Source organism: Bufo bufo, chromosome 5 (assembly GCF_905171765.1).
Source record: "Bufo bufo chromosome 5, aBufBuf1.1, whole genome shotgun sequence".
In the NCBI taxonomy this organism is placed as follows: Eukaryota; Metazoa; Chordata; class Amphibia; order Anura; family Bufonidae; genus Bufo; species Bufo bufo.
The window spans coordinates 25,100,368-25,112,743 of NC_053393.1; the positions used below are offsets into that span (position 1 = coordinate 25,100,368).

Genomic DNA, 12,376 nt, shown 5'->3' on the forward strand with positions numbered 1-12,376 from the left:
CATTGACTGCAAGATGCTATCCTATCAATATGGGCCAACATTTCTAAAGAATGCTATCAGCACCTTGTGGAATCAATGCCACGTAGAATTAAGGCAGTTCTGAAGGCAAAAGGGGGTCCAACACCGTATTAGTATGGTGTTCCTAATAATTCTTTAGGTGAGTGTATATATATATATATTCTCCTCATCCTCTTGAACACGCTGACACTCGCTCAGTATTGGAAGGACCTGACGATCCCTGTGTCAGGCCTTTACATGTAATGTCATGAGGGGCACTGCCGGGTGGTTTTCATACAGAAGTTGGCACTATTGGGGTATTTTATACTGGGGAAACACTATTGGGGGATTTTGCATACAGGTTGGCACTGTGGGGGACCTTATATATACTGTGGCTGCTATGGGGGACATTATAGACCCTAGGAGTGTTACTGAGGGACCATTATAGATACTGGGGGCACTTTTCATCTGTTTTTGAAAATGGATGCAGAATGGCCATGAAAAACTCAGCGTGTCCTTTTTTTTTTTTTGATGCATGTAACTATGTTCATATTCGCGGCAGTCAGCGTTTCTGTCATTTCCGGTGGTAAGAATAGCGCGGCATGTTGTCAAGACAACAGAAACTTTGATATACCCCTTTATAGGTCAATTGTCTACCCCTCTGTACCAGTCTGTTAGTACTTTCTTGTTTGTTGTATTTTTTATATTTGCGTAACCCCGTCTGGATGTACAGCGCCATGGAATTAATGGCGCTAAATAATAATAAATCGATAGAAGCCAGTGCACACGTATTGTTTATTGGTTTATGTTCAGTTTACTGCTTTTTTTAATGAATTAATATGTTTCTCAATGCCATTAAAATGTTTTTTCGTTAGCTAAAACTGGGCAGACATGATGACAGGAGACACCTCACAGCTCTCCATGTCATTCCTGTCAGACCGCAGCCCGCCATTTCTTTTTTTTTTTTCTCAGGATGAGAAGGGAAGAGGGGGTGTGTCCTTCCAGGCCCATGACGTCACCAGCAGGAGACGGGAGCTCCCGATGGAAGGGGCGGGGCTATGGCGGAAATGAGCGGAGTATGACAGCAAAGACAATCACCTCGGGAAGGGGCGGGGCTACGAAGGAAAAGTGGGCGTGTTTTTGGCCAAAGAAAGAAGGGCTGAGGGTGAGTGGGTGTGGTTTTTGCTGGAATCCTCCAATCTTAGGGGGAAAAGTGTCCAGGAGGCGGGGCTTGCGTGAAAGTTGCGGGTTCCCGATGCGGAGGGTCAGTGTCTGGCGGGCGCGCGCTGCGGGGTCGGTGGAGAGGAGGCGGCTGAGTGACGGGATCCGGGGCTGCGGGCACTGACGAGGCCGAGCAGAAGGTGAGCTCCAGGAGGGGAGAAGTCCGGGAGAGTTGGAGAAGTGCTGGAGCACAGCGGGCTATTGTGTGTGCGGGCTGAGAGGCTGGGATGTAGCAGAGTCCAGTCTGCTCAGGTCACATGTGTGTGCAGCTCGACTCTGCAGGTTGTAGTAATACACTTGAGGTGTAATTAGATTGTGATCCTCCCCACTTTAGGACTAGCACTTGTGATCCCCCAAACCTGAGGACTAGGACTTGTGATCCCCCCCCCAACCTGAGGACTAGGACTTGTGATCCCCCCCCCCAACCTGAGGACTAGGACTTGTGATCCCCCCCCAACCTGAGGACTAGGACTTGTGATTCCCCCAAACCTGAGGACTAGGACTTGTGATCCCCCCCCCCAACCTGAGGACTAGGACTTGTGATCCCCCCCCAACCTGAGGACTAGGACTTGTGATCCCCCCCCAACCTGAGGACTAGGACTTGTGATCCCCCCCCAACCTGAGGACTAGGACTTGTGATCCCCCCCCAACCTGAGGACTAGGACTTGTGATCCCCCCCAACCTGAGGACTAGGACTTGTGATCCCCCCCAACCTGAGGACTAGGACTTGTGATTCCCCCAAACCTGAGGACTAGGACTTGTGATTCCCCCCCCCCCAACCTGAGGACTAGGACTTGTGATTCCCCCCCCCCCCAACCTGAGGACTAGGACTTGTGATCCCCCCCCCAACCTGAGGACTAGGACTTGTGATCCCCCCCCCAACCTGAGAACTAGGACTTGTGATTCCCCCTCCCCAACCTGAGGACTAGGACTTGTGATTCCCCCTCCCCAACCTGAGGACTAGGACTTGTGATTCCCCCCCCCCCAACCTGAGGACTAGGACTTGTGATCCCCCCCCCAACCTGAGGACTAGCACTTGTGATCCCCCCCAACCTGAGGACTAGCACTTGTGATTCCCCCCCCCCAACCTGAGGACTAGCACTTGTGATTCCCCCCCCCCAACCTGAGGACTAGGACTTGTGATTCCCCCTCCCCAACCTGAGGACTAGGACTTGTGATTCCCCCTCCCCAACCTGAGGACTAGGACTTGTGATTCCCCCTCCCCAACCTGAGGACTAGGACTTGTGATTCCCCCTCCCCAACCTGAGGACTAGGACTTGTGATTCCCCCTCCCCAACCTGAGGACTAGGACTTGTGATTCCCCCTCCCCAACCTGAGGACTAGGACTTGTGATTCCCCCTCCCCAACCTGAGGACTAGGACTTGTGATTCCCCCTCCCCAACCTGAGGACTAGGACTTGTGATTCCCCCTCCCCAACCTGAGGACTAGGACTTGTGATCCCCCCTCCCCAACCTGAGGACTAGGACTTGTGATCCCCCCAACCTGAGGACTAGGACTTGTGATCCCCCCAACCTGAGGACTAGCACTTGTGATCCCCCCCAACCTGAGGACTAGCACTTGTGATCACTCCCAACCTGAGGACTAGGACTTGTGATCCCCCCCCCAACCTGAGGACTAGGACTTGTGACCCCCCCCCCAACCTGAGGACTAGGACTTGTGATCCCCCCCCCCAACCTGAGGACTAGGACTTGTGATCCCCCCCCCCAACCTGAGGACTAGGACTTGTGATCCCCCCCCCCAACCTGAGGACTAGGACTTGTGATCCCCCCCCCCAACCTGAGGACTAGGACTTGTGACCCCCCCCCCCCCCAACCTGAGGGACTAGGACTTGTGATCCCCCCCAACCTGAGGGACTAGGACTTGTGATCCCCCCCCAACCTGAGGACTAGGACTTGTGATCCCCCCCCAACCTGAGGACTAGGACTTGTGATCCCCCCCCAACCTGAGGACTAGGACTTGTGATCCCCCCCCAACCTGAGGACTAGGACTTGTGATCCCCCCCAACCTGAGGACTAGGACTTGTGATCCCCCCCCCCCAACCTGAGGACTAGGACTTGTGATCCCCCCCCCCCAACCTGAGGACTAGGACTTGTGATCCCCCCCCCAACCTGAGGACTAGGACTTGTGATCCCCCCCCAACCTGAGGACTAGGACTTGTGATCCCCCCCCCCAACCTGAGGACTAGGACTTGTGATCCCCCCCCCCAACCTGAGGACTAGGACTTGTGGCCCCCCCCCCAACCTGAGGACTAGGACTTGTGATCCCCCCCCAACCTGAGGACTAGGACTTGTGATCCCCCCCAACCTGAGGACTAGGACTTGTGATCCCCCCCCCTATTCCCCACCTTACAATCGCCCTCGTTATGTGTTGTGGTCAGTGGCCCCTATAGGAGGTGTGGTGCCCCCCACTCACCATGACTTAGCTAGATCACTGCAAACGTGATACATGCGTGTAATATTTTGTATTGTCTGCATGTGAAACCTGCGCACTCCTCATGGCTTGGATGCAGCAGTGGCACAGGTGATACTGGGGGCGTGTGCCCCGACTGGCAGGTGTGCCAGTGTTGTGCCATCCATTGCACTGGTATACAGCACCCAGTCCCTGTGGTCTCTGTACGGTGGTGCCACCATGCTGATGTTCTTAACAGCACCCAGTCCCTGTGGTCTCTGTACGGTGGTGCCACCATGCTGATGTTCTTAACAGCACCCAGTCCCTGTGGTCTCTGTACGGTGGTGCCACCATGCTGATGTTATTAACAGCACCCAGTCCCTGTGGTCTCTGTACGGTGGTGCCACTATGCTGATGTTCTTAACAGCACCCAGTCCCTGTGGTCTCTGTACGGTGGTGCCACCATGCTGATGTTCTTAACAGCACCCAGTCCCTGTGGTCTCTGTACGGTGGTGCCACCATGCTGATGTTCTTAACAGCACCCAGTCCCTGTGGTCTCTGTACGGTGGTGCCACCATGCTGATGTTATTAACAGCGCCCAGTCCTTGTGGTGCCACCATGCTGATGTTCTTAACGGTGCCCAGTCCTTGTGGTCTCTGTACGGTGGTGCCACCATGCTGATGTTCTTAACGGTGCCCAGTCCTTGTGGTCTCTGTACGGTGGTGCCACCATGCTGATGTTATTAACAGCGCCCAGTCCCTGTGGTCTCTGTACGGTGATGCCACCATGCTGATCTTAACAGCGCCCAGTCCTTGTGGTCTCTGTACGGTGGTGCCACCATGCTGATGTTCTTAACAGCGCCCAGTCCCTGTGGTCTCTGTATGGTGGTGCCACCATGCTGATGTTCTTAACGGCGCCCAGTCCCTGTGCTCTCTACATGCCCATTACAGTAGACCAAATATCAATGCTAGAAAAGACCCCGTAGAAGGATCTGATCGACCATCACCTTGAGGCAAAGTTGTCCTCGTCTTATTGAATTCCTACCATCCCCAATGCAGCAGAACCTGCTCTGTGCCTTAGAGGATCACATTTTGGGTTGGTTCACCTTGTTTTAGAAAAGGCACCTCCCTGGAGTAACAGATTTGCAGACACAGTCGTCAGCCAGACACCTCCAAAGGTGATAGACTTCCCCATCTGTCAGGAGAAGTCGTGTCCTCAAGCCATAAAAAGAAAGCACCTTCTCGGTGACGCCTTCTCTAAGCTCACGTCTCGGCACTAATGACTCCAGGTGAGACGGAGACAACTGGCGGCTGCACCAGTAGGAAAATACCTGTCCCCGGGGAGAGGCCGTGTGAACCTGACCTTACTGAGCCTACATGGTGCATGTGCTGGATCCGTGGAGAATGGAGACACGTTATTGTCGTGGTTGGATGAGATGGGTTGTAGTAGCTGCACTTGGTTTCTTTGAGTTGTCTTGAAGCTTCTTGGTTGTGACTAAGGATCATTGGTGAACAGTAGAAGCATCAGCCGAGTATTCCTTAGACGGTTGCTTCTGAAGATGTCTCTGGGTTGGCATGTCTTGAGATTTTTATTTATCATGTAAAAAGTTGGCATCTTGCCCATGGTGGACAGTGTGTGTTTTTTTTTTAATTTTTTTTATTATTATTATTTTATTTTTTTATTGCAAGGCAACCCGTAGAAATAGTTGTCTGGTGGGACCTTCTGGGGGCTTGCTGGATCTGCTGATGAAACCTGGTTAATCTGTCAATCTCTATCCAACCATTCTGTCTCCTGCCTGATCGTTGCGAAAAATCTGTTTTTATTTTTTTTATTGCAAGACAACCAATAGAAGACCACCGGCCCACACAGCAGAACTTTTTTAATCAGTCATTCAGCAGTTTTCATCCCCCTCCTGGTCCAACTCTCATTCAAACATTGAAAGGGTTTAATAACACATGATGGATCATCAGTATCTGGGGGTCTGACGCACTGGAAGAAACCGCAGCATTCAGCCTCCTCCCAGCTTACCAAGCATAGCGCCATCCATTGTATAGTGGCTGTGCTTGGTATTGCAGCCCAGTTCACTTGCAGCCAGAGTTGCACCTAGGCAATGTGATTAATGAACCTGACATCACTCGTCCAGTGTTTACCGGAGGGCTGCCGCCTCTTCAACGACCATCGGTGGTGGTGGTGCCAGGAGTCGGATATCCTTAAGGACAGGTCATATATATTGTACTCCTGGAAAGTTTAAGTTTACACTTATTCTGATCCGCAGCCCGACCTGGACCCTACCATCAGAAGAGCTTGGCATCACCCCCTGAGGCCAATGGCAGACTATAGGCTGTATTGCACACCCCGAGTCTGCGGGCGATTTGTTGTCTGGAGAGAAGCGTTCCTTCCCGGCAATCCCCTGCTCATTAGCGGAGGAGACCGTGATCTCCTCCACAATGTGGGAAGGGGAAATCTCTATGCCATCGCTCGTCCCCACGCTGTCTAGTTATTTGCCGGGCAGCATGCTGAAAGATCGTGATTGCCAGACGAACGAGCATTTGCTCGTTCATCGGGTAATCGGTGGCAGTATTACACTGCCAGATGACCGCTGATCGATCATCTACCAGTGTAATACAGGCTTAAAGGGAACCTGTCACCCGGATTTTGGGTATAGAGCTGAGGACATGGGTTGCTAGATGGCTGCTATCAAATCGTTTTTTTTACACAATAAAAGCACACAGAGCTATGGGGACTGGATATTGCGGATGTGCTAGCGGCCATCTAGCAACCCATGTCCTCAGCTCTATACACTAAATCCCGGTGACAGGTTCCCTTTAAGGTGTCCATTATCGCCCAACTGTCATGTAGTCATTAGGAGGCGGTTTCCATATCCTATTTGACATGGTGGGCTTGACACCCCCCCCCCCCCCCCTCCCCGTGCATAGCCAAACTCCTAATCATTGGAAGTGTTTATACCCCCCCCCCCCATATTCACAGTTGATCTCTCTGTCCCTTCCCTGTACCATTGGAGAAGCTCCATACTCCCCCATACACCAGGTAACTGGTGCCCCCCTGTCCGCAGCCCCTACCTGATGCCCCCTTTATATGGCCCTTGCGTCGTCTGTGCAGCGCTGATGTGATGTCACTCTGTAAATAAAGGGTTTCTTGATTAGGATGATTAAGCAGGAGGCAGGGGAGCGGCCGTCCTGTATGGGGTGGTGGGGTCGCCCCCCTCGGCCCAGGCCTTGTGTTAAGCAGCAGCTGTGTTTCCCCGGGAGGCGCCGGTAATGATCACTTTCCATGTTGTGCGCTCGCTCGTCTCTTCCCATCAGATCGTATTCAAAAACATGAATCATCAGTAAATCTTCATGCATCGCTTCCCAGAAACGGGGAGTAATGTGATTAGGAGCCGGCAGGAGTCTGCGAGATATTTATTACCGCCCAATTTGTGTCTCTCTATTCAGTTTTTTTAGCAAATTACAGGTGAAGAACCTCAGGGGACGGCGGATACTCTAATGAAGATTGTGCGTGACACTTGGGCGGAGGAGGGGTGACGGCCGCTGACACCTGAACCCCTGGGTGTCAGGATGTGTGAGCGCGCTCTCCTGTTACTCTTCTGTGTGAGCGCGCTCTCCTGTTACTCTTCTGTGTGAGCGCGCTCTCCTGTTAGTCTTCTGTGTGAGCGCGCTCTCCTGTTACTCTTCTGTGTGAGCGCGCTCTCCTGTTACTCTTCTGTGTGAGCGCGCTCTCCTGTTACTCTTCTGTGTGAGCGCGCTCTCCTGTTACTCTTCTGTGTGAGCGCGCTCTCCTGTTACTCTTCTGTGTGAGCGCGCTCTCCTGTTAGTCTTCTGTGTGAGCGCGCTCTCCTGTTAGTCTTCTGTGTGAGCGCGCTCTCCTGTTACTCTTCTGTGTGAGCGCGCTCTCCTGTTAGTCTTCTGTGTGAGCGCGCTCTCCTGTTAGTCTTCTGTGTGAGCGCGCTCTCCTGTTAGTCTTCTGTGTGAGCGCGCTCTCCTGTTAGTCTTCTGTGTGAGCGCGCTCTCCTGTTAGTCTTCTGTGTGAGCGCGCTCTCCTGTTACTCTTCTGTGTGAGCGCGCTCTCCTGTTACTCTTCTGTGTGAGCGCGCTCTCCTGTTACTCTTCTGTGTGAGCGCGCTCTCCTGTTAGTCTTCTGTGTGAGCGCGCTCTCCTGTTAGTCTTCTGTGTGAGCGCGCTCTCCTGTTAGTCTTCTGTGTGAGCGCGCTCTCCTGTTACTCTTCTGTGTGAGCGCGCTCTCCTGTTAGTCTTCTGTGTGAGCGCGCTCTCCTGTTAGTCTTCTGTGTGAGCGCGCTCTCCTGTTAGTCTTCTGTGTGAGCGCGCTCTCCTGTTAGTCTTCTGTGTGAGCGCGCTCTCCTGTTAGTCTTCTGTGTGAGCGCGCTCTCCTGTTAGTCTTCTGTGTGAGCGCGCTCTCCTGTTAGTCTTCTGTGTGAGCGCGCTCTCCTGTTACTCTTCTGTGTGAGCGCGCTCTCCTGTTACTCTTCTGTGTGAGCGCGCTCTCCTGTTACTCTTCTGTGTGAGCGCGCTCTCCTGTTACTCTTCTGTGTGAGCGAGCGCTCTCCTGTTGCTCTTCTCTGTGAGCGCGCCCTAGTGCCGTTGCTCTGCTCTGTGAGCGCGCCGCCTCGTGCCGTTGCTCTGCTCTGTTTAAAATGTTTTTTTATGTTATTGCGCTGTTACATTGCCGTTCTGTAGTCTAGGACTGGGCCACGTCAGGAGTTGATGTCTCCCCCTAGAGCAGGGATCAGCAACCTGCGGCTCTCCAGATGTTGTGAAACTACAATTCCCAAAATGCCTACTTGCTGTTTTCTTCTCAGAACTCTCATAGAAATAAATAGAGCATGCTGGGAATTGTAGTTTCACAACAGCTGGAGAGCCGCAGGTTGCTGATCCCTGCCCTAGAGGGTCTGAATCCTTGGTCGCTGATGCTGCTGGTGTAGTCAAAGATGATGGCGCTGTTCATGGTGTTCTGTGGGTGTATCTGTTGGTGGTCTCCGGTATTTTTGCAGCTTCTGTTAAAAATGTTTTAATATATGCAAATGAGCCTCTAGGAGCAACGGGGGCGTTACCATTACACCTAGAAGCTCAGCTCTTTCTGGAATTTCCGCGTCCTCTGCACTTTGATAGGGTCAGGTGTGATGATGTGTTCACTGCCTGCTCCTCTTGCACACGAACGTGTGCTGCCCGCAAATTGCGGTCCGCAATGCACGGGCACCGACCGTGGGCCAGCGGCCCGCGGATCGCGACCCCATTCACTTGAATGGGGTCCGCGATCTGTCTGTTCCGCAAAAAGATAGAACTTGTCCTATCTTTTTGCACAACAGATCACTGAACGGACCCCCACGAAAGCACTCCGTAGTGCTTCCGTTCCGCACCACATCTCGCGATTTGGATGCGGAATGCACACGGCCGGTGTCCCGTGTATTGTGCACCCACCATATGCGGGCCACGGGGGGCACACGGTCGTGTGAAAGAGGCCTAAAGTGCAGAGGGTGTGGCATTTGCAGAGAGAGCAGAGCCTCTAGGTGTAATGGTAACGCCCCCGTTGCTCCTAGAGGCTCATTTGCATATATTAAATCATCATATTTCTCAGCAATGCAGGCACAAATGAACATAGGACCAACACAGACGCCGTCAGCTGCCGAGCGCACATGTAACAGGTAACAGTGTCATAGGGACAGATCTGCGGACAGGGGCCCTTTAAGCACTTGCATCTTTGTAACACCTATTGCGAGCAGGGGGTTCAGTGACCCACATTCGCTGGTTCCTGGTTGCAATGATCTTTGTCCCCATACACGTTAGTAGAGGGTTGTATGTGAGCACGGCCACCTCTTTACAGACGTGGTCGGGGATATGTGGATATATCATAATTGCCTAAGGTGAGAATACCCCTTTAAGGCGAGGGATCGCGCTGTGACCGGCTGTTGGGGCAGCTTGGATCGGAACTTGATGCCGTCCATGTTCATTACTTGCGATGCAGCAGAGCTTACACCGCCATCTTTGTGTGTCCCGGCCAAAGTCGCCTTGTAGCCCGACGTAGGGCGCAGATGATTGCACACACATAGGTCTGCAGAGGAGCTGCGGACACAAAACGGCTGCTACTAATCAAGATCGATCTGTAAAGTGCCTTTTTTAAGGATATGAAATAAGTTTGCTTGAAGGAGACAAAGCCTTTAATCTGGGGCGTCTATTTACGGCCCATCTCGGGAGGTATCCAGGGTGTCACCTGCCATTTATGTCACTTTGTGCTACTGACTGGCCTTGTCTTCTATCTTCTGCTGCCACGCTTGGATTTGGCCGGGTACAGAGACCCCGAGCCAGCGGCAGATGTGAACCCCGGCCCCTCGCTGTGTATTGTGAGACACGAGGGGCGGAGGGGGCGATATCTGACAGTATTATTATGGTATAACCATGAGAGGATGACATGGTTCACCCTGCCCCCTCCCCCGCATCCTGATGGGAGTTGTTTTATGTTTATACATACAGGGGTGTATTTTATCTGTTGGAATTTGATAAATCCTGACAGCAAAACAGAACTAAACCTTACAACTAGAGCAGAAAGCTGAATCGTCATGTACCAGTACAGCAAGTGTTATACTGCAGAGCTGCACTCACTATTCTGCTGGTGCAGTCACTGTGTACATACATTACTTATCCTGTACTGATCCTGAGTTACATCCTGTATTATACTCCAGAGCTGCACTCACTATTCTGCTGGTGTAGTCACTGTGTACATACATTACATTAATCATCCTGTACTGATCCTGAGTTACATCCTGTATTATACTCCAGAGCTGCACTCACTATTCTGCTGGTGCAGTCACTGTGTGGAAGGTGGTGACTGATATCACACTTGCATGTAGATGTCTCTGTAGATTCGGGACATGATCGATCGATCCTGGGCTTTTCCTGGTTTCCTATTGAAGGGAATGAGTTGCTCTCCCTGTAGCCTGAGCTGGCTGATAACAGGGAGCAGTGTACGGTATTTCCACGTGTACTGTGCCTTTTAATAGATTCTTTTCTTTTCCTTGTGATCCTCAGTTTCTTGCTCTCGGTGTCTATTGTCTCGGGGGACGGGTGTAATTAGCGCAGTAATCGGAGGAGCCGGGCCGCCTGTGAGCGGATAATCAGTATCTGTCTGCATGGAGGCGGCGGGATCCTTAATACGCTCGTTATTGACCCTTTCATTGCTGGAGAGCAGGGGGTATGAGATCAGAAGGACCTATGCTCTCCCCAGTAACTGCTCCACCCGAGTCCTTGAATGAGGCTGAGATGCAGTACCAGCCTGTGGACGAGGGTGGCGCTCCCACCATCATCACCTTACCCTAGTGTTGTAATGAGCTTTAAAGGGGTACTCCTACCTCCAGACCAGGGGCCTCCAACCCACGTCCCGCCTGATGACAAGGCCACTGCAACCATGCGTAGCATGAATGGAGAGGTGGCCTTGGCCCCCTACATCAATTCTCCATCTATGGGTCGGAGAAACCCCCCCCCCCCCCCCCCCATCAACACTCTCTATTCACATATATGCGTCGGAGAACCCCCCTCCATCAACACTCTCTATTCACATATATGCGTCGGAGAACCCCCCTCCATCAACACTCTCTATTCACATATATGGGTCGGAGGACCTCTGATCTGCACATCGGGATGAGTCCAGCATCCATCAGACATTTCTGGATTATCCTGTATATGGGAATACCCCTTTAAGAGCCATCTCTAGGTCAAGCTTACACTTTGCGCCATCGGAGTCCTCGAGCAGCAAGCAGAGTTATTTAAAATGGCGATAGCTTTGTTTGAGGACCGCCACCTTCACAGAGAACATGGCTCCCCCCTCCCCCCCCTCCAATAACTTGCAGCCCGGTGACAACCCCTATGTGGAGGAGAAGCAGAGTGCTATGAATGTCTTAAGCTGGAGTCCCCCTTTAATTCCGACTTGTGCTGCAGCCCGGTCATCTCCCCAGGTAATGCCGCCGGTCCATTTTTCATGGCTGTGAGTCAGGGATAATGTCATCCGGATGCTTCTCCCAGTGAAGCGCGCAGCCAGCTCTGCTCAGTCATGTGAGGTTCCTCTCCGTGCATGAAGTCATCCTTGTCCTGCAGCTGCACTAGGATTTGGTGGCGCACGAGGAATTTCTCCTGAAAACCGCAGGCCGCCTGTATTACTATAACATGTGTGGCGTCGGCGCGGTTCTCCACCTGAAGCCGCGGAGTCCGATTGTCCGGATCTCCGTCCTGACCGCCACCTTCCTCCACGTGTCTCTCGGGATTAGAAGTTCTGGTTTCCAGCCTGTGACTCTCCGGCTTTTGCAAAACTCCCAACTTCTAGCCTGCTGGGGCAATGTTGGGAGTTGGAGTTTTGCCACAGCGGTTGGAGATCCAGAGCAGTGTCCTATCTGCGGGAGCGCGGTGATCCGGAGTAGTCACCCGTCTGTTGCTAAGCAACAACCCCGACGTATCCGAGCCACTGCTTATCAGACAGCAAGGCTAACGAAACAGTTCAGTAGAGGTTCCGAGACCCCCTTTATAGTCTGGGTTAAGCTGGAGTTTCCCTTTAGGCCTCATGCACAAGACAGACTTGATCTAGTCTTCTTCCGTCACTGCTCAGTCTCAAACCTTAGTAACTTCTCCTTCCACTTTCTGACCACAATCTTCTCTCGCTTTTCTCATGGGAATCCTACTTTTCACACTTACAGAAACCTACTCACCATTAACACCCTACAACTAGC

At 52.4% G+C, this 12,376-nt stretch overlaps 1 protein-coding gene across 5 annotated transcripts in view; it reads left to right on the forward strand.

The window, feature by feature from the left end:
* The first annotated feature begins 1,232 nt into the window (after nt 1–1,232).
* The window catches only part of PTK2 (protein tyrosine kinase 2), a 163,746-nt gene continuing 152,602 nt past the window's right edge, over nt 1,233–12,376 (forward strand). For 3 of the 5 annotated variants that reach the window (XM_040431652.1, XM_040431655.1, XM_040431654.1), the window contains exon 1: nt 1,233–1,358. The gene's annotated coding sequence lies outside the window, so the exon portion shown is untranslated. The remainder of the gene's footprint in view (nt 1,359–12,376) is intronic. The other 2 variants (XM_040431657.1, XM_040431656.1) reach the window with 2 other exon arrangements.